At 39.1% G+C, this 23,699-nt stretch overlaps 1 protein-coding gene across 4 annotated transcripts in view; it reads right to left on the bottom strand.

Annotated features, from left to right (window-relative positions):
- Positions 1-23,699, bottom strand: part of SGMS1 (sphingomyelin synthase 1) — a 256,609-nt gene that overhangs the window by 155,691 nt on the left and 77,219 nt on the right. For 3 of the 4 annotated variants that reach the window (XM_039871804.1, XM_039871805.1, XM_039871806.1), the window contains exon 3: positions 16,676-16,767. The gene's annotated coding sequence lies outside the window, so the exon portion shown is untranslated. Of the gene's footprint in view, positions 1-4,100; positions 4,120-16,675; positions 16,768-23,699 lie in introns of those variants that run through there. The other variant, XM_039871807.1, reaches the window with a different exon arrangement.

Raw genomic sequence — 23,699 nt, 5'->3', positions numbered from 1 at the left:
CCATCTCCCCTGGCATGCGTTCTCCCTCTCATCCGTCACACCTCAAGCTAAAAGTCACCGCCAGGTGACCTCCCTGATCTCCCCATCACACGGGGCCGTACATCACACACATTACACGCCGCACTTCTAGCACTGTCACAACTATAATTAAATCAGTATTTCCGCAATTTAATGTCTGCCCTGCCCCGAAAAACTAATCTCCACGACGACAAGGAGCACATCAACTGTACTTACTTTTGCATCTCTAGTGCCTTAAAAATAGCAGAGTTCAATATATATTTGGGAAGAAATTAAGCCTTCTCATGCTTCCCTGTGTTCTCTCTCAAGGAGAAAATACAGTTGCATTTTTTTTTCACTGTATTATATATACCTCACAAATTTCTTTTCTAATAACAAATGTTAGGAAGTATGAAAAAGCTATGTTGAAATAACGAAGTCCCAAATTGAGACATCCCAAGTTGAGCCATCTAGACCACGTTTGTCTTCAGTTTCATTTCACATTATAGAATCATCTTTTAAGAAAAGAGCAGCCAAGTAAGCAGAGCTGCCCACTCCAGAGACGCCACAGGTCAGCTACTGACAATCCTCTAGGAGCAAATTAAAGTGATGTGAAGGACAGAAAGCAGTGGGGGAATGAACTTCCTGCTGGTCCACAGCTGCCAGAACTTTTTTAAAAACTAAAGCTAGTGAGAGCTCTGTGACAGGAAGTAAAAGCACAGTGCTGCAAGGCCCTCAGTTTCCATGTTAACGGGAGCCCCTGAGCTGTACCCTTACCAGGTGCCAGATACTCTAAGTGCTTTACTCACACATTACCTCATTTAACTGAACTGAATCTTTACAATCACACCATGATCCAAGTGACTTGATCCCCATCTGATCAAGGAGGTAAAGGAGATGAAGTCTCTTGCTTACACTCACAGACCCAATAAGTGTTGTGACCCAGGAATCAGAAGCAGCTCTATTGGATTTCAAAATCTCTGGAAAGCATGTCGGTTAGGACCCAGTGTTCTAGTACCAAATGCACCAGTACCCAAAGTGCTGGTAGCGAGTGTAAATCACTCAGCTGCTCTTGCCTAAGCTCCCCGGCTTAAAGGCCCAGAGAGGGGAAATAACTGACACGAGATCACACAGCTTGTTGGTAGCTAGATTCAGACAACAGCTCCATCCCTGTCAGACCATCCTTTTGACAGACAGCACCTCCCCTCAGAAGATCCCCCAAGCCCTCAGAATAAATGCCACAAGTCAACCTCTCCTGAGGAAAACCACAATGTTATAAAAATCTTAAAGTATCCTTCAGCAGGCCCCAACCATTTTGGCACCAGGGACCGGTGCTCCTATGAGAATCTAATGCCTGATGATCTGAGGTGGAGCTAAGGCCGTGATGCTAGGGCTGGAGAGCAGATGCAAATACAGATGGAGCTTCACTGGCTCTCGCTTGCCTGCTGCTCACCTCCTGCTCTGCGGCCCGGTTCCTAACAGGCCACGACTAGTACTGGTCCACTGCCCAGGGATTGGAGTCCCCTGCTTTTAAAGTTGAGCAAAAGGACTTTATCACTCTCCTTTCTTGCAAAGCTGCCACTGGTCTGAATTCACACAAGCAGCGCCTTGTCTCTGCACTCCCATGTAGCTCTTCTTTAAGAGAAAAGCCCAGGAACACAGAGGCCTTGGGCCCAGGCCAGCCAGAGCCGAGTTAAACGGGCTAGAAAAGCTCTGACACTCCTTTATCTAACACTGCTCACTCTGAAGCAGCAATAACACAATTTTGCATGCATAATCACACTTCTTTCTGTACAAAAGTGAGTGGAATGAGGCCTGAACATTTGGATGTACCCCTATACCCTGAAGGCACCCTAATTTTTATGATCCCTGTGGCAAATCCTATCACCTGCATGCAAGTCAATTTACTGTGGAAACCACCCAGCTGTTCCCCTGCCCAAATTAGCCAGCTAACAGCCAACAGCCTGGTATAATAATACCACTTACCACCACCACTGGGCCTGCCACGCCAGACCAAGCAAGCAATGTGTGTTTGGTGCTTAGAAACTCTTTCAGAGAAGCCGCCCTAAATGACCTCATGTCATACTCAGGAGCTTCAAACCCCAGTGCACTAACACCCCAGAGTGGCAACTGCCAGGAGAACTCCTGTTCTCACAGGGACTCCAGACCAGGGGCTCACTCCCTTGGTCAAGGTAAGTCCCTGCTTGGCCTGAGACAGGATGAGGCCCGCTCAATCTTCCACAGTAGATCCCATCCGGCATGACTCACAAAGGAGGTGAACTCGCCCCACTTCCATCATCCCTAGCAACCCAGCCAGAGACACTGGCCTCCTCAGGCTTTAGGCAATGCGTGGGTTCCCCGAGGGTGCTGTGCAACAGCAGTGCTCTATTTAAAACTATAGCCATTCTGCGAGAATTTTTAAGAATGCACTTAAGAGCACAGCAAACGTTTAAAGAGCTAAACGATCTAAGAATAAAGATTCGCCATTTTGTTGACCAAGCTCGAGGAGTGAGATGCAGAGGATTTAACGGTAAGGAGTCCCCACCACCCGTGATGTACGCAGCATAATGCAGTGGAATCCCAGAGCCGCGACCTGGGGCACGTTACTCAAGCTTCTACTGCTTGCTTTCCTCGTCAATAAACTGATCTCTCTTGGTATCACAGTGAAAGAGCAGATAAGAAGTCATCCTTTAACACAGCGAAGCGTACACAGTATGGCAATACTAAGCCATAAATTAATGCTCACCTCTATCTTCGATGCTTTTAAAGAATGTCTTTTCTTTAGTACCAAGCATTTCTTTTCTTTTCCCTTTTATTATATTCTCAAATTCTTCTGTCAAAATTAATGACCCACATATATTCTAATTCTAGCAATTCAGTATATTTTCCCTAAGGACATGTGTGGAAAAGTATGTCAAGATATATGTCCAGTGATGGTCACTTCAGCTTTGTTTGTGACCTTCAACAAAAGTAATGCCTGCTAACTAGAATTCTATTACAGCATTTAAAATGAAAAGGTAGTTCAATGGGTGCCAATACAAAGAAAGAGCTTGAATATATAACTTTATATAGTATGATTAAATATAAATATAAAAACTTTAAACAGAAATTAAAATATACATGTCATTATAAGCATTGGTGCCAAATTAGTTTACTACTGGGGAGAAAAAAATATATAAGGTGGGAGGATGGGAGAGGCAAAATAATGGCCCCCCTGTCCACATCCTAACCCCTCAAACCTGTGAATATATTATCTTACATGGCAAAAGAGCTTTGCAGATTAAATTAAGGATATTGAAGACGTGGTGTATATATACGCAATGGAATATTACACAGTAATAAAACAGAATAAAATCTTGCCATTTGCAATACAAACAGATCTAGAGGGTATTATGCTAAGCGAAGTAAGTAAGGCAGAGAAACACAAATACCATATGGTTTTACTTTTATGTGTAATCTAAGACAAACAAACAAACAAACAAAAAACAAAAACAGACTCACAGAAACAGAGACCAAAGGGGTGGTTACCAAAAGGGAGGAGGTAGAGGGACGAGTAAAAAAGGACAGGGAACATAGTCAACAATATTGTGATAAGTTTCCACAGTGACAGATGATTACTAGACTTAGTGGGGTAATCACATTGTAAGGCATAAAAATGTTGATTCTCTATATTATACACCTGAAACTCATATCACCAATATAATATTGCTTATCAACTGTCCTTAAAAAATTTTTTTTTAAATAAATTAAGGATATTGAGAATGAGAAGAGTATCTGGATTACCCAGGTGGGCCCAACCTAATCAGAGACTCTATCTTGGATTTGACTACATAAGAATGGTCAGACAGAAGACGAAAGAAGAGGCAATGAGCCAAAGAACACCGGTAACCTCTAGAAGCCAGAAAAGGCCAAAACTCTCGAGCTCATTGATTTTAACCCAGTGTGATCCAGGTTGGGCTTCTGATCTACAGAAGTATGAGATAATAAATTTATGTTGTTTCGCAACACTAGCATGGCTACAAAAGCTTCCACATAGCACTCAGCTCCTTCTGCCTGAAAAATCTAGGCTTTTTCTCTTCCGCAGAGGACAATGTTCTACTTACATGCAGAGGCCCAACTTATGTCATCTCTTAGGTAAGGGCTTCCTCCTTAGGCGTCTCTCTTGTAGCTGAATTTAAGGGGGCTGCACATAGCTTGGTCCACCCTGCTGGATGGTGTACTCCTTGAAAACAGGGCTTGAGGCTTATTTGCCTGTGCAAACCCAACACCTCATAATAGGCATGACATGTGGTTAATGATTAGTAAGTGTTTGCTCAACAGAAATGACCACTGGATAGCATTAAATCCAAACCGATCTAGTAAATCCCGGTTTTAAAGTTAACAAGGAGTCTTTTACTGAGAAAAGACTGTTGTTATCACATACGCATTATCCAGATATCTGTTCCATAAAGGTAGAAGTTATATCCTTCAACCCCACAAATCACAGCCAACAGTTCTGAGTTTACTCTTTCAAAATCAAAATTTGACTTTGATTTATAAAGGATGTTGATCATCATGAGACACTTCTTCAGAGCTCTGGGGCTTCAAATTTCCATTTGGAATCTTCCAATTCCTGCTATAAACATTTGTGAGTTATATTTAGACTACTAGCTGTAGTGCGAAATTAGCCCTCCCTCCTCTTACCAAATCAAACACATCCATTTCCCAGTAGAACATTTTATAATCCAGTGAGGGGTAGGAGGGAATGACAACCCAGTTGTTAAGGCTGAGAAATAAAACAATCTCAAACCTCAAATCTGCTCTACTAATGACTCATTTAATAGCAAAAAAGCCAGGAGAGGAGATAGAGTGATATTTGACTAGATATCCACCTACTAAAGGCTATATCCACTAAAGCTAGAGCCAGAAGCTTTTGTTTCGATCTCCCAGCAGCATTCTGTTTAACAAATGTTAGAGCCTCCGGCTCTATGGTAATAGTTATTTCCATCGCTCAATTAGAGGCCAAAGTACTGAAGAGGCTGCATTCATGTTTGAATGAGACATCATATATAACTAATGACCTCACAAACCTTTATCCAATCATAGACGAGTTGCAAACACTGTATTCTTCATGGGTATGTAAGCCAAGCGCATGGTTTTGTTTTGTTTTGTTTTGTTTTGTTTTGGTGGAAGTATCGTTTTCATGTTCAAGTCTTTAACCCTTTTGAGTCACACAGGATTTAGCTTTTTGAGTTTGGCTTCTTTCATAGAACATAATGTATTTGAGATTCAGTCAAATAGTTGTTGTTTGTTCTTTATTCCTGCTGAGTAATATTCCATTGATAGACACATCATTTTGTCTATTTACTTGCTGAAGGACGTGAGTATTTCTCCCAGTTATTGGCAATTATAAATAAAGCTTTTAGAAATAGTAGCCTATGGGTTTCTGTGTGAACAGAGGTTTTCATTTCTCATGGGTAAATACCTAAGGGTAGAATTGCTGGCTTGTATGATATGTTTAACTTTGTAAGAAACTACCTGTTTTCTGAGTGGCTGTACCCTTTTACCTTCCCACCAGCAATGCAAGTGAGTTCTAGTTGCTCTACATCTTTGCCAGGACTTGGTGTTATCCATTTTTGTTTCATGTGCTTGTTTTTTAGCCATCTTAATCGGTATATAGTGGTATATCATTGTGTTTTTCTTTTAATTTTTGATTTTAAAATAATTGTAGACTCACATCAAAGTTGAGAAAATAGTAGAGTTCCTGGGTGTCCTTCACCCCAGATCCCCCTTATCTTACATAACCATAATACAGTTATCAAAAGCAGAAACTGGATACTGTATAATACTATTAACTAAACTAAAGACCTTGTTCAGATTTCATTAGTTTTTATATGTACTCTTACTCATGTCTGTTTTTTTTTGTTTTTTTTTTTTTGCATACAGTTCTATAAAATTTTATCACATGCATAGATTCACGGAAACATTACCACAATCAGGATATAGATCTGTTCCATCATGTTCCACATGTTACATCTGTTTCATGTTATATTTTGAAAAGACCTTTCTAGTTTTATAATCATCATCAGCTGGAAGGACTTTGGTAAATGATGACTTTCTTCTGCCCATTTTCCTTGACCAAATTAAAAGTTATCTCTCCTCAGGCTATTACGTGCAAAACACTGTTGATGGAGAAGTTCACTTTTCAGGATGGGTGTCTATCCTATTCCTTCTTTCTATATTATACACCAAGCCCAGTAGAAGCAGTATGGATAGAATGATTACCAGGAGAGCAGTAGTTCCTACCTTTAAAAGAATATAAAGCACAGAGATATTCACATACGCACACAACTACGAATTGTGACAAGTACTATCCATGACTGAAAAGTAAAAGGTGCACTGAAAGATTAAAACACTATCTGGTTTAGACTGGGAGGCCCCTGTGACGTGACCTCATCCTCAGACTCTCAGTATTTGTGGCCTTCCCACAGGAACAGAGTGTCTAAGTATCTGAGCCATTGAGCATTGAGTATATAAACAACAAAACAACAAGTTCTTAAAGCAGAAGAATACAAGGAAGCCCTCCAAGGCTCAGGAACTGCACTGAGGACTGCTTATCTTGGCCTTACGTTAAAGCATGGCCCAAAAAATAGAAATAATTGGCAATTTCCCATGTGAGTTACCTTAGGGTCACACACTGGCCTACATCTGCCCCCGAAATTTCTTTCCAACCACCTGCCGTAGTGAGTCAAATTCTACCATAAGAGATCCTTTAGTTACAGAGGTATCCATCTGCGTTAGGCTAGTCACAGTGAAATCCGAACATCAAGGAGGGACATAGTAACCCATCACTGGATGATGGCTGGCATGATTCTCTCTTCCTGTCTGAGCCACACACACACACACATCTTTCAGGGCAGAGTTGCTCCTCTCCCCTTGTGTCCTCATTCTAACCTGTACACATAATTATTATTATTAATCTCTAATGCTGTTTGTTTTCATGTTTCTCTGCCCCTTCTATACTGATAGCCTCAACAGTCTGATTTGTCTCCTGGCATCTGTGCCCCAGCTCCCAACCACACAATAGATGGTCAGTAAATTTTTGTGACTATTCAAGATGACTATCAGATTACAATGTGCACAGCAGGGAGTGAACCAAGGCACATAGGTCTCTATAGGAAAGATGACAATCTGAGGCATGAGACAGTTGGTCCATTTCAAGAAGTGAACCACAGAGTAGTTAGTATAACAGCAGGATGCTTGGCCACCTAGGAAAGAGGGTGGGGGCAGGACAGAAGGGGATGGTGTGAGGGAGTAAGAAACAAGACTCATCCATACATGATAAAGCTCAGACTCAGATCAGCTTGGCACCTGCCAGGAAAATGGCAGATATACTTTGAGGAGGAGAGTTGGGAAAGAAAGGGCAAACACTGTCTCTAGCACTTAATTTCTAAAGGCATTTGCCAAGAGCAAGGCTGGAGAAGACCAGGGGTTCAAAAAGAAGTAAGCATTGGCAACAGCTGCTGAGGGAGTCAGCTAAGAAATCCGTAGGAAATGAGAAAAGAAGAAGAAGAAGAAAAAAACTTCCAGAAAACAGCTACTTTGTTGTACATGCTTCTGCCTCTTTCCAGAGAGACCCTAATCTTTCCTAAACTGTAACAAGCTTCCAAAATACTCTGGGGCCCTCTGTGCACAAAGCCAGGACCTACGTGAAGGCCAGTGAGGGCTGGCTACAATCCTGAAAGCCCTCCTGGGCCAGCTACAAGGAAAGACGCCAGGCTCACGAATGAGCTGATGAAAAAATTAAGATGTTGCTCTTGGCACTGCTCTTGTTGAGCCGCTTGCACATAGAAATTTTTTACATTTAGTGACTAGTAAATGCAGAAACTCCAAAATCAAAACACTAATTGTTTTGCAACCTTAAAACACTTACTTTGCTACTATTTTAAAGTACGAGAAAATTATGCCACCCATGTTTTTCCAAAACCACTAGCTGTTGAAATAAATCAGCACATGGCTTTTCATCAAGACTTTCTCTTAACCAGCACCTTGACCTTTGCCATCCTGCAGCAGACCGGGGTGAGATGTGGACATGAAAGTAAAGTACCTGAAAAGAAGAGGAAAGGGCACAGCTGCCAGCCACACAGCTGCCAGCCACACACCACAGTAGCCACCCTCCTGTAACACCCAGCAAATCTCAGGGACGGCTAGCTCGAAGAGCCACCAAGTGATGATCTGAAATATATTCAAAACTAATAGGGACAACCTTCCATCAGTTTTGCTTACAATTTTTCTATTATGCCCATATATGGCTAATAAATGTTACTATCATAATGCTAGTTGCTATAAACACTGAGCTCAGATGCAAGGTGCCAAGGACAGGCAGGCAGCCACAAGTTCAAGTTACACTAAATTGCTTCCACTCTCTCTGTTTATTAAAGTGTAGCTGACATACAATATTATGTTAGTTTCAGGTGTACAAGATAGTGATTTCCTACTTACATAGCTTACAATGTGCTCATCATAATGACTACCTGATACGGTAAAAAGTTGTTATTGACTATATTCCAGATGCTGTATGTTACATCCCTATGACTTATTTTACGACTGAAAGTTTGTACCTCTTATTCCCTTCACCTTTTCACTCTTCCCCCAGCCCTCTAACCTCTGCCAGCTAACAAATTATTCTCTGTATTTATGAGTATGTTTCTGTTTTATTTGTTCATCTGTTTTTTTTTTGTTTTTGTTTTTTGATTCCACATATAAGTGAAATCATGTGGTATTTGTCTTTCTCTGACTTATTTCATTTAGCATTATATCCTCTAGGTCCACCCATGTTGTCACAAATGACAAGATTTCATTTTTTAATGGCTGTGTAATATTCCATTGTGTTTGTGTGTGTGTGTGTGTGTGTGTGTGTGTGTGTGTGTGTGTGTGTCATCTTTTCTTTATCCATTTATTTATTGATGGTTACCTAGGTTGCTTCCATATCTTGGCCATCATAAATAATGGTGCAATGAACACAGGGGTCCATATATCTTTTTGAATTAGTGTTTTCATTTGCTTCACATGAATATCCAAAAATGGAATATCCAGAAATGGATCATATGACAGTTCCATTTTTAATTATTTGAGGAATTTCCAAAATGTTTTCCATAGTAGCTGCACCAATTTACAATCCCACCAATAGTGCACGAGGGTTCCTTTTACTCCAGATCCTCAACAACACTTGTTACTTGTTGACTTTTTGATAATAGCCATTCTGACAGGTGTGAGGTTATATCTCATTGTGGTTTTGGTTTGCACTACTCCAATGATTAGTGATTTTGAGCATCCTTTCATATGCCTCTTCGGGGTAAGATTCCCGTGGTTACCGTGTCTCCTCTCCTACCCTTCTCCATGTGGTCCCTCTTTTGTCTGTTGTGCAGAAATCAGCCCCCAGTTCTTCCTCAGGAGGAATGGCTCTATATGTAAGTGTATATTCGGTGTGTCCGTGGGAGGAGGTGAATTCAGAGTCCTCCTATACCGCCATATTTGACCCAATCCACTCTCTATTTAAAACAAGGTTTCACCTGAGAAGGACCCTGCTTCTTGGTAACACAGTACATTATAAGATAAAACAGAAAGTGAAATCTGCAAGGTAGTGTTCAGCGGCCTTTGACAAAATGAGCAAAGTGAGTAAAACCGTCCCTTTCACCTCCAGTTCACAAAGGTCATCAGACACGAGTTCAATCCTCTGGTCCCCAAAATACCCACTAGGTGTGACTCTCAAACAAGTACACCTTCTCCCCACAATTTTAGTGTTCGAGGCTCTAAAATTATCTTCTTTGCTTCTTCTTCACCCCCACCTCCCATCCCAAACCCAAACTCTCCTTCCCAATCAGTGCACTTAGGAAATGGACAATCTAAGGGGTGAAAGACACAAAGGCTTCTCCCACCTATAGTATTTATAGTTCAATACTATACATAGTATGTTAAAATATCCAAGTCCTCCCTCACCCAAAAAAGTATTACAACAATTGATTTAAAGAAAAGGATAGCACTAAAATTGCATTAAACACATAGCTTCAATTAATGAGATCAGTATTAAGCTTTATATAAACCTCAAAATTGAGCCACTTAAACCCAAACTGTTGTATTTATATACATTTTTTCAAAAATATAAACTACATAACGCAAATATTCCTAACTGCTGCTTCACATTTGAAACTGGAATGGGGTTATTCTTCAATGACAAGATGCTGCCAGGGAAATGTCATGCCCCTTGTATTTTCAAACCCACGAAAAATAACTATGAATGAAAGCTGAGTCTGAAATCTCATTTCAATTCCGACTTTCCTCCTACCCAAGGAAAAAGAAGCATATGTTAAGTTCAAAAGACCCAAACAAGATATCGAGATATGAGCACTAAACAAAAGACTTTTATATAATTATCTACAAATGCAAAAAATGCAATTCATTGCAATTATGCCTCTGCCTACAGGCCATTGTGTTCTGTCATAGGTATTTCTAAATGATGCAGTCTAAGTAAAATGCCTATTTTCCCTAGCTAATATAAGGACAAGAAGAAGAGAAACCAACATTTTGGTGATTATCTACTTACCATGGTATGGTATCAAACTCTGATATGACAAGCACTTGAGATTGCTAAATGTACTGTCATATCCATTCTCCCTTTCTTCTTTAATAACAGAACCCCAGCTTTTTAAATTGGCACCCAGAATCAGTTCTGTAATTCTCAGACCCTTTTGCAGCTAGGTGTGGCCATGTGGCTATGTTCTAGCCCAGAAGTTCTCAAAGTGGGATTTGGGGACCTCTGGGAATCCCCAACACTCTTTTAGGTAGTGCATGAAGCCAAACTATTCTCACGATAATACTAAGATGATATTTGTTTTTAATGCTCACTCTCTCATGAGTATCCAGGACATTTTTCAGAGGCTCCATGACACATGATGCCACAACAGACTGAATGCAGAAGCCAATCTGAGGATCTCTCTATCTTCTATTAAGCCAGATATGAAAGAGATTTACAAAAATGTATAGTGGTGGTAGTCTCACTAATAGCTGGGAAATAGTTATTTTCCCCTCAAAAGTAATCTATGCTAAGTAATGTTTTATTTTTTTTTAATGAATTATATATCTTGTAAATTTCTTTTAATTTCTAACACAGAAATTGTTTGCATTACTTTCCTATTGCTGCCGTAACAAATTACTACAAATATGGTGGCTTGACCTGAACTATCTCATAGTTCTGGAGGTCAGAAGTCTAAAAATAGGTCTTACAGGGCTAAAATGAAGGTGTTGGAAGGACTGAGGTTCCTTCTGGGGTGAAAGCAGACTATCTCCCCTGCCTTTTCCAGCTTCTACAGGCTGCCTGTACTTCTCGGCTCAAGGTCTCCCTTCTAACAATGGTAATCCTCGAAATTCTTTCTCCAACTCTGACACCCTTGCCACCCTCTTATTAGGACCCTTTTGATAACACTGAGCCCACCTGGATAATCCAGGCTAATCTCCCCATCTCAAAATCCTTGATATAATCACATCTGCAGTCTCTTTTGCCAGAGAAAGTAACATATTGACAAGTTCTGGGAATTTGGAGGCCTTTTCTCTGCTTACTGCAAAATACTAGATATAACCTATATAAGCAAAGCTCTTTGGGGCCCCAATAATTTTTCAGAGAACCACTATCCTACCATATGAAGAGATTAAGGTAGTTATTCGGTGGGAAAAACTCAGAAAAGCTAAGTCATTAGCCGAAGACATGTAGACTGTGAATAAAATTTCAACTTGAAGCCAGTTCACCTGGCTATTGATGAACCTGGAATGGCTCCCTCTATGCTTTGCTGCCAACCCCCAAACACAGTGACTGAGGCAAAGTCAAATAAAAATTATTCTGTGGGCATTTTTCAGACATCAAATAAAGGATATGACAACAAGCAGGCAGAAGTGAATTTGGTGAGCAGGATGGAGGACGAGTTAGAGAAGAAGGTGTTTAAAATAATCTTACTTTTCAAAACCTTATTTAGAAATATCCAAGTTCATTACCTTGTGTGAGAAAGGAGGAAAATGTTATGAATGGCCAAGTGTTCCAGCGCCAAGTCAGAGAGGGACAAATGACAATTCTCCAACTAAAGGAGCATGATTAGGACTAATGCCCACAAGACACGGGGAGCCATGTGCAGCAAAGCACTGCTCTGAGTCACACAATAGGGTCTGGTAACCAAACTCAGATTTATGGTCACTTGTCTTGACAATGACTGTCAAGCCCCAATTTTTAACACCCTAACTGAAAAGGACATCTGTAGGACTGCATTCTTGGGCTAACTCTCTGCATCATTTTGACATGATCAGAGCCAGATTTTGTAGCAGAAAAGAAACTGCACTCAAGTGAACTCTGTTAAAATTACACTAATAATCCAAATCATAACTTTCTAAGAGACACATATTTACAGTAAAAGAGGAAAAATGGAAAGCTCAAATGGCCAGTTACTGCTCTACCAAACGAACTGCCAGGCCCAGGCCAACTGAACTGGGAACAGTGGCAGTTAAGATCCCTCTCACTACCCCTAAGCGGTGTGCACTTGGAAACAAGGCTCCCAGAAGGCTGGGCGGGGCTTCCTTGGGCACCACTGGTCATTCCTGGTAAGCTTCTCCAGTTCTACTTCATCTCTTTCTCACTTCTCCAGGTGAAGCTTCTGGAGTGCTCAGCCAACCAAACCAAAAACCAGCAGTAGTGCCTGAACTGACAGCCAACAGTAACTCAGGAATATGAAGACACAGAGTTAGTAAGTACTCGTTAGAACCTGCAATCCAAGGGAGAAAAAGCCACAGAATTACCTGATATTTATATTTTCCAAGTGAAAATATGGGATCGAAAACAGGCAGTCCCTCAGAGAACCTGTAGCCACAGAGCTCAGTATTTCCTAGGAATGTTTTCAGCACCTGCCTTTTCTATGATTACACTAGTATTACAAGAATGCCACCTGTAACCTACAAAGCATAAAGATTTTGCAGATTAGAAACATGCCTAACACATCACTTTCATCATAAAGTCCTAATCCACACCTATCTGTCAGATCTGTGTAGCCTCTAAAAAGGTATGGTTGCCTACAGGTGATTATTCCCCTGCAGAATGAATACACTATGAAATCAGCAACCTCCGTTGACAACCATTTTGAAATCAAAATTTTTTCATGTGCCAAAGCCAAAGTCAATTTAATATCTTATTTACCAAAAATTTCATGCTATTTTCTATGCCTACAAATGGGATGTAGAATGTAAGGACACGGAGCTTACAGAGATGATGCCTCTAATTCACAACAGCAAACAGCAAATTTTTGCTGTTTCAGTTGTGGATCTATGCCTGCGGATGCCTTTCTTCCATGTCTAGTATTCCGGATAGAAAGAAAATGACACTTTAAAGGAAAATTGATTGGGAGGCATAAGAAAGGGGTGCTGAGAAAGAACCCTGTTCTTACGAGTTATTCCAAAAGCAGTGATTCCAATTTCCAAGGAAGTAAATATTCAAAAGATTAACTAGAAAAAAAGAAAACAAAACAACAAAAAAAAAAAAAAAAACCAGGCAAAAAGTGCAAAAGTCATATGAGTACAGATGTGGCTGAGCTAGTTTTCAAAGAAATCACTACTTCAATATTTTCCTATCCTTAGTTGAAATAAAGTAATTTATCATGTAAAGTTTAAAAGGTTTAATAAAATTGATAAAGGGCTTATACAGAAAAAAACGATTTTAAAATATCACTTCGGCACTACTAATTTAGGGATTGTGGTGAACTAGATATTTGCAGGACCCTTCAGTTATACTATAATTAGATTATGGATAAATGGTTTTTTAAAAATAGTTCTTAATGCATTGGTTAAACTCGAGGTAGAGAAACAAATCCCAGGAGGATATGGTAGGAACAGTGCACTGAGACCTGAGCCAAGAAGAAAGCAGGAGCCGCCCTGGAGGCAAATTATGAATGGGACAAGCACCTAGACCTTCAGCTTTTAGCAAGATGGGGAAAGCCCAACCTGCAATCAGGATTCCTAAAGGGAACAAAAGTGGTCCTGGGTCTACAGCATCTCCTGGTTCCTAGGACAAACATACAAACATTTCAAGAAGACTTCAAGATTCCAAGATATAATTATCAAACAAATATCAACATATAATCAAAACTGGAAACAAACCACAAATACAAATTTGGACCACCAAGGATTTCACATAGTAGCATTATAAAATACAGAATATAAAGTAACTCTCTTTGGTGTTGCCTAAAGATATAAAAAATGGAGTGAAAAAAAAAATGAACAAGCAAAAAGAGACCATCAAAAAATACTCAAGTAGATATGAAGTAGAAATAGAGCTTTTAGAAATGAAGAAATATAATCACTGAAATTAAAAACTCAAGGGCTGGGTGAAATTAAAGATTCAACACAGCTGAAGAGAAAATTACTGAACCAGAAGCTAAATCTTAAGAAATTACCCAGAATGAAACCAAAAAAAAAGACAGGGAAGAAAACATCAAACACAAATTAAAAGACATAAAAATAAAAGTTCTAACACCTATTTAATCAAAACCAAGAGACAATAGAGAGAATAGAAGACAGACAGTATTCAAAGCATTAATAACTGAGAAATTTTAAGAGCTAATGAATAACATGTAACCACACATATATGAAACACAAAAAATACAAGCAAGATAAAAAACAGAAAGCTGCACGTAGACACACTGTAGCGAAACTGCAGGACCCCAATGACGAGTAAACTCTCTTAAAATAATCCAAATCACTTATTAAAAAATGGCAAATGAAAGACTACCAATTTCCTAAGAGCAAAAACGTAAGCCATAGGACAATGGAACAATGTTCACAATCCTAGGAGAAAACAACTGTCAACTAAGACCTCTGACAGTGAAACACAGACATTTTCATGGAAATCAAATTGATAGATTTTATCACCAAGAGATTCTAAGGAAAAAAATTCTGAAAAAGGCAAATCTCACCAGAGGAAAGGTATAGCTGCAAGAAGGAAATAGAAGCAAGATACGGCAAACATACAGGTAAAGTTAAACAAAGACTATCTCTAAACGATAACGATTATCTAATTTGTATGCTAAAACATGTAACAGAACTGAAACACTAAAAAAACACATAAGCACAGAAGGAGACGGTCTTCATTAGGTGTCCTTTGAGTTTTGTATTAGTCTAGAAGGAGATTAAAAGACCTTAACTACTGATTGACTTCAAAATGGTTAAGTGTGCACAGTGTACTTTCAAGGCAATCATTAGAAAAACAGAAATAGAACGCATAATTTCCAAACCCGCAGAGAAAAAAACTGGATGAGAACACAAATTAACAAAAACTTTAATCCAAATGAAAAAAAAAATGAAGATTAGCAATAAAAACAGACCAAATACACAGTTAAAAGAGAGATGTTAGGCTATATTTCAAAAAACAAAACCAAAAGAAACAAAACAAACAAACAAAAAAAAAATCCAGAAAAAAACAAAACTGCACTACCCATACAAGAAAAGACTGAAAAATTGTTCACATTAAAGTCATGAACTGTTTTCCAAAGATGCTAAAAAGAAAGATGCTCAATCTTACTATTCATCAAGATAATGCAAATTAAGACCACAACGATATGCTATATTATATCCACTAGACTGACAAGAAAATACCAAACGTTGGAAGTGGAGCAACAGATAAACTGTAATACAGATTTTCACAACAGAATTTTATTTAACATTAAAAATTAATTTACCACCATAGCATGCAACGAGTGAACTTTAAGAACATAACAGTGAAAAAATGCATGTTGCAGAACACTTCACGTAATGTACCATTCTTATCAAATATATATATATATATATATATATATATATATACATACATACACATATTAATTATGTGCCAGAATGGAAATTAATTACCGACACTATGAACACTTTAGTTCATCTGATTTTTATCTTTGGCACAAGACTTCCTCCATGAAGGAAGACATTTACTGGTCTATGTTTTAGAGTAAGCTCTTCATCTCATCTCAGATTGACACTCTGAGCAACACTGGCCAAAACTCTTCGACTCCAGAGAAGAGGGCAGACCTGGTAACTATAACCTTCCAGAATAAAGAGCCTCAATCAAAACCAATTCCAGATTAAAGGAAAGGCCTGGCCCCAAATGACTCTCTCAGGCCTCCCTAGAATCCTTCCTAATAACTTCTTCTGTAAACATTAAATTATTATTAATAGTTTTCGTCAAAGATGAAAAATGACTTAGTGAGATAGAGATTTTCATTTACGTGGCCCTTTTTCCTTTTAAATGTCAAATTTAAATGTTAAACTTTTAAATGTCCTGGTTTATGTGACTTCAGATCCAGCAGCACCCTTTTCTGTCATTTCAGTGACTCGGGTAGGCATCATCTCCTGTGCCTTTTGTTTTAAACACTTCTACCACTCTGGCCCACGTTGCCTCCCTCCTCCCATGAGGAAGCTGGCTTCTTCGATCCTTTTTCCTTCCTTTCCCAAACAATACTGGCCTTTCTTTGGTTGATTTTGACCTGGGACACCTCAAAGGCCTGGAAGATCTCTCCACCCATCAGAGCCTCACACACAGTCTCAGAGCAGAGCAGGAGCTATTCTGAGGAACTTCAGATCTATGAGAAGTTTGGGAATGGATAAAATGCCGAGTTTGACTTACGTGTTGTCTTTCATACGCCCCCGTCTATGCTCCTACTTCACTGTTCTTGAAATGCAGGAAATCCACAACTCCTTTGGTCACTGAAGCTTTGCCTGGAACAATAAAGGCAGGAAATGAGAAAAGAGGCAACCAGAAGGAACCAAAGAGTCTGCTGAGGAAAGAGACGTTCTTTCAGAAAGAATCTTGACATTTAAATGATAAAAGGTCCATTTGAGTTAAGGAAAATCTCTATCTTAGTCTAAGGCATTTTTCATCTTTAACCACAACTATTAATGGTAATTTAATGTTTGTACAAGAAAATCATTACTATTTACAAAGAACTTTCACATGTACTTTCTCGTTTGAGCCATAACACCTTAAAAATAGGAAAATATTATTTTTAAACGCAGCAGCCAAACTTCCCAAAGGTTAGCCAACTTCCCCATGACCATTCAGCCAGCAAGTATCAAAAGAAGAATTAGAACCACCTCTATGCGCCTCCTCATTCCAAACTCTTGTATGGCACGAAATGATATGACAGTTTCGACTTGAAAAGCAGTCTTATTATTTCTTCTTGCACTAGATATACTTTCTTAGCCAATAGATATAGAAATGGTTTGGCTTACTGAGTGACACAGACACTGTCAAAGGATTAAATGTTTGTTTACCAGAGATAACTCAAAGGGTAGAAAATCCACACCAAGATAGTTAAGAAACGCATGTATCTTTTCCATATAATCTCCTTTTCGCCTTAAGTCATAATTATAATTGCTGGGCTTTTTTTTTTTTCCCAACTTGGAAATAACTTTGAGCTTACAGAAAAGTTGTAGAATAATAATAGTACAAAGAATACCATGTATTCTTTACCCAGATTCATCTACTTATAACATTTAACCCATATACTTAATCGTTCACTCTCTCTCTCCAGACACATTCACTCTCTATATTTTTTTTCTGAGCCAGGTGGAGATAAGTTCCATACATCATGCTCTTTACTTCTAAATACTTCATAATTTATTTCTTAAGATAGGGATACTCTTACATAGCCATAATTTTATTAATATTAGTAGATTTAATACTGATACAGTTATTTAATCGGCCACCATTCGCAATTAACCCAGCAATTTCTTTTCCTCCAACTCAGGATCCAGTTCAGGGTCAGGTATTGCATTTAACTGCCATTAATCTGGAACACCTGGCTTTCCTTTGTCTTTTATTACACTGACACTTTTAGAAAAATATAGTCCTCCCCTTTTTTATATGAATAAAACATTTCCTTTTGACTGGTCTGACATTTCTTCATGATTCAATTCAGGTCATGTATTATAAGTCAGGAAACTCCAGAGGTGATGTTTTCTTCTCCAGGAGTCACATCTGAAAACATATAAAGTCCATCTGATCCTCCTTGGCAAAATTAATCTTAATCGCCCAGCCAAGATTTTGTCTAATTTCTCCAATGGAAAATTATTATTTTTCCCTTGCAACTAATAAGTAATCTGTGGGGAGCTACTTTAAGACCATAAAAATATCTTATCCCTCCATCCAAAATTTCCCCCGACCCATTGGTGATCGTTGCCTGATTTAAACTGTATTACAATGGTTACAAAATGCTGACTATTCCAACTCCAGCATCCCCTCTACATTGTCAGTCATGACTCAGCATTGTACATTAATTGTTCATTTGTTTATCTTCTTATGATGAGTGTGGATATGTGAAGTCCTGCTTTTTCAATGGTTTATAATTTATCACTGGACTTAATTATTTTGGTGCTCAAACTGTCAGATTTAGCAGGTACCCTGCCATACAAATTCTAGCCTCTGTGCAGCCCTGACCTCCATTTCACCATCCTGCTCGCCAGAGCTACCCTCCCAGTACAAAGGAGAAAAAGTGCTCGAGCAGAACACCAGTGCAAATGTGGGTCTCACCTCATGGGAGTTTTTTCTCTCAAGGATCACAGGTCCTGGTTGCTTGCCATCCAGTGGCTAACAACAACTGCCTCATATATTCTCCAGTTTTGTAGTTTACCACTGGAGGGCAAGTCCTCTTTTCCTCTGTATGCCGTCAACATTAGTTATGTTAAGGAACATGGGGCTGCTCTATTAGAGGGGCTAAGAATCAAATGCTTTGAGCATATAATAAAGTCTCTTTACTTAAAACATTTCAAAGAAACTCTCTTAACAATTTGTTTCTTAGAAATGTATGTGTTTATGTTTATTGCAGCACTGTGGCAAGAGAAATGCTCTCTAGCAGTCAGGCAATTCCAAACAAAATAACAGGAAAATGTCTCGATTCCTTCCACAAAGCTGATACTCACTTGGGACAGCCAGCTGGCTATCACTCTGACACATATTTACATTAATTTCTACAAGTCTTCCTCCAAATGGCATAACGAAACATTATAGTCTATCCAAAGAAATGAAAGTTAACTGCTAGTCTTCATTTTTCTCGTTTATGTACATGAACTTAGGGGTTGGGAGAAGACTCCTTTTCATATAAATCATTTTCTGGTGTCTTTCCATTTCTACTTCTAAGCACTGGTGAGAAAATAATTAGCAAAAAAAAAAAAAAAAAAAAACAGTCGAAAAAGAAACTTGCAACCCCAGACACAAAGTTAATCCAAAGGAAACTGACAAACAAGAATGCATTTTTCATCACATTCTATGAGAAAAGAGAATTTTGCAATCACAGGAAAATGGAGAATAGGTCCTTCTCTGCACAAACTAGCTTTGCGCCCACAGCACGCACATGCGCTTGCGCACACATGTAGCATTTCAGAGCGCCAGCAGAAATGTGATGTAAACACAGTTGTCTATCTGTCGTCCTCTCTGCCCAGGCACTCCCAATCTTATAGGGACTCTTAGATCAGTCTTTTCACAAGTTTCAGTGTCCCCATGTGGAACTTGTTGAATTGTTTCCTAACATCAGCACGTATCCAGCACTAATTAAACACAACTTCTGTGGTTTCCCATTTCGCAGGAATACAGTCAATTTCTGGGCTTGATAAAACAAGGCCTTCATGATCTGCTCCTTGCTCACCTTTCCATTCAACTCCTGACACTTTCTGCTCCATCACTGGTAAAAACCTTGTAGCCATTTTGCTTCATGAAACACTACCTCTTCTCTTCACTAACTCACTGAGGCCTGACAACCTCTGGGGAATATTTCATGGTCACCATTCAAAGCTGGGTTAATGCCCCAATCTTAGTATTCTCACACACCTGTGCTCACTTTCATAATGAATAATAATTACTGAGAACTTATGATGTGCTAAGCACTTAACATGCTTTATCTCATTGAGTGCTCACACAGCCTCTGCACAGTAGGTGCTGTTACCAGCCCACTCTACAGATGAACGAACAAGCAGAGAAGCTCAGCAGTTTCACAGTGTCACGCAGCTGGTGACTGGTGGAGTCAAAGAGCTGACAGTCTCTCCATGAACAGCACTAAACATATTTAATGAAAAAATTAACAGTATGACTGGTGTTTCCAGGTCAAGGCCCAGAATGCAACAAATGGCGACCCCATAACAACACTAAAAGGGTGAAAATAAGATGCAAAAGAATCATCAAAATTCCTCAGAAGACGATGTCATAAAGATACTCGTAAACTAATATCAACTATGATAGTTACAATAAAGACCAAAATATTTCAATGGATGGGGTGACTAGCAATTTCTAAGAATCCAGGAATATACACATGGCTCAAGCAAAAAATGTTTAAAAGTAGTGGGGAAAATGGGGAAGACTGTTCTTACGGGGCATAAAAAAAAAACAACAGGTGTACTAGATCAAAGATTAAAAGAACTTCTCTGAGGGGAGAATCTGAATATTTATATCATTAAATCAATTCCATTCTCAATAAATTCATATATCATACAACCAATACAATCAATCTTCTACTGAGGGTAACATGTTACTTCCTATACAAATTAAATAACTGAAGATTAGTGAATAGGCAAAAATCCTGCTATACTCCAACTGGGCCCTGTATGTCATTGATCTAATGTGCTCATTTCTAGCCACAGACTGTGGTGTTGGGTAGCTGAAGAAGGAGGCATGAAAAGGAATGTCACTGACCAGCTGCCTTACAAATGCTACACTAACAGTCTCAGGAAGAATAAGTCAAAGAAAATGAATATTTCAGTACAGCACATCACCTCACACAGGTTACCCTTTTTCCACATGGCAGACCTTGACTGTGAAAGAGGATATACAACTTCATGTCATAATAAATATCAGCCAGGATCAAAGTGATCAATGCTGGGTTCTACATTTCTGGGAAAAATTGGGGGTGGGGGTAGGAGATGGGGAGAAGGAAAAGGATCCAAAGCAGATACATAAAGATCACTGAAACCTAACTCGAGGTGTGAAACTCAAAGGGAAGGCTTAACCTAGGGAAGCGAAAACAAGGAGGACTCCACCACTTAACACTTTACACACAACCCTGCTAAGAACAACGAGCAGCGTTTTTCCGTTTCTACCAAGATGGAACAGAGAAAACAGTTTTAACCTAAAGTGTCAGAATTTTAGCTTCAATATGAAGACTCTTCCGAAAGAAAGAATGTTTAACTAAAGAACATGTAGTTTGTACACGCATGACATGATTGCTATGTTACCACTGTGCAGAGCTCCCAGCTGGGTATTAGGGCAGTGCTGGTATTCATGATTCTGCCTCAAGGAAGTTGCAGTAAGAATAGATAACACTGTTTATTGAGTACTTTACTAATACGCTAAAGGTCACTCAGGGAGACCTGAGAAGGAAGCCCAGTTCTGCAATACTGTGGGATTCACGCCCAGCCTCCTATTTTAAAGTCCAATCTTCTAACTATAGGCATAAAGCTAATGCACATGAAACTTACTATCTATAAAATGGGATAATACCTGCTTCATGAGGCTCTTGGAAGGATTCAGCAAGTTAATCATATAATATTTAGCCTGTGCCTATCACATAGTAAGCACTTAATAAATGTCAGCTATTATTAATGACAAATTAATTTTGTCAAATTTTTCCAGTTATTCAGTCTCTGATTCTATTAAAGCCAAAATTGAGAGTTATGTCAATAAGGCAAATATAACTTCCAGATGAAAAAGAACTGGTCATATGTTCAACCATTCAGCCCATCCATATCCATCTAGCCCCTCAACAGATTTTAATGGAGCACCCATCATCTGTAGGGCACTGGGGTGGGCCCTGTACGGAATACAAAGACAAAGATGACAGAGCTATGCTCAAAGAACATCATCATCATATCACTAACCACAAACATTTGTGGAATACTATATGCCAGACCCTGTTCTAAGCACCCTAAGCACCATGTGCATGTGTGTGTATATACTCTTTTAATTCTCACAATAACCCTTTAAAGTAAGCGCTATTTATTATCCCTGATTTACAGATGAGAAAACTAATGCACAGAGGATAAACTAACTTGCTCTAGGTTACACAGCTTGTAATTGCAGAGCTGGGATTCAACTCCAAGCTGTCCGATTTCAGTCTTGGGCTCTTCACCACTTGACATACTGCCTCCCCCAAGACTTGACCACTAAGAACCAGAGCAAGGACAAACTATGATAAGGGCCCAGCAGGAACATAAATAGCACACGGTATCATGGGGGACTTGTGTAATCTTTATACCTAACAGAGAGCACAAGTCCTTTAACTAAGGGACAATGTGTTTAAGTACACAATATCAACCCAGACTGAAAGTCATCCACAAAACACTGTGTCTGCCACTCTGAAGGGCCATCTTCTCAGACATTTAACACATGCTGAGAGAAAGAGGAGAGCTAAGAACCTGGCCTTAGAGGTCAGACATGCCTGGGTTTAAATCACAGGTCCTCCAATTTGGCCTTGAAGAAATTGTTTGACCTTTCTCTGTGCTTCAATGTCCTCACTGTAAGAACTAAATGAGATAATTTATGTAAAGAGCTTACTTAGTTCCAGTATCTGGCACTAAGGACTATGTAAATAAATAAAATAGATAGATAGATAGATAGATAGATAGATAGATAGATAGATAGACAGACAGACAGACAGACAGGCAGACAGACAGACAGATAGATAAATGCATGCTGCGGTTTCACTTCAAAACTCAATTCTAAGCCACGTGGGAAAATATCAACAAGTAGACAATATTGGTCTATAAACCAAAAAGAATGCTATCTATAGAATTTAAAAACCGTTGTGGATTCACTAAAATATCAGTAAATATGAACTGCTATAACTTGAAAAGTATTATAAACCTGTGTTTCAAAATACTTAGCAATAAAAAGAGTCTTCCATTTTAAGAGATAAGAGTAGCTGTTGTGTAGAGAGCCTACTCTGTTGTTAGTCCTATAACAAGCACTTCACAGATGTTATTCAATTTTCACAACCACTCAGAGTTTCATCAAACATTCCCAATTTTACAGATGAGGGTTCTGAGCCTCTCAGGGTTAAGTGATGGGCTCCCTGTCACACTACAATAGGCAACAGAGACTGATGCTTAAAACTGACTCGCCAGTGAGGTAAGCAGGGACATAATCTCAGGGTCCACAAAGCATTTCCTTGGCACCTATCAGAATTTTATTGAGCAACATTCAATGCAATCTATCTCTCATCCCCGAGATGTGCTTTAAAGAAGCCCAAATCACTGAAGGGTCACAATATATCACCCATCAAAGTGACATACTAGTACAAATTTCATTCTATCACCTAGTTTAGTCATAATGTCCCTTGGCAGCACTGTCAGAGAGGAGTAATTTACAAATAGCCATCATTATCTGAAAGTGACTAGATTTCCAATACAACAAATTAGACTCTAGAGTGGGGCCACTGGTGAAAAGGAAGTAACATCAATGGCATAACACAAGATAAGTGTTCAGGAGAAGAGTAGAGAAGGAAAACATAAATGAAAATATCCTTTTCTAATTTTGTTTATAGCAGAGCATCCTTATCACAAATGACTCTCAAACTTTTGTATTTATCGTTTTCTATGTTTCGCCGCCATCAAGAAGAAAAGGAGGTAGCAAGAACATTCACTGCGTAAATTCTAAGACTTGTGTC

This window comes from Pteropus medius, unplaced genomic scaffold (assembly GCF_902729225.1).
Source record: "Pteropus medius unplaced genomic scaffold, Ma_sr-lr_union100, whole genome shotgun sequence".
In the NCBI taxonomy this organism is placed as follows: domain Eukaryota; kingdom Metazoa; phylum Chordata; class Mammalia; order Chiroptera; family Pteropodidae; genus Pteropus; species Pteropus medius.
Note: the sequence above shows the minus strand (reverse complement) of the source record. Positions and strands in the feature narration are given on the sequence as shown.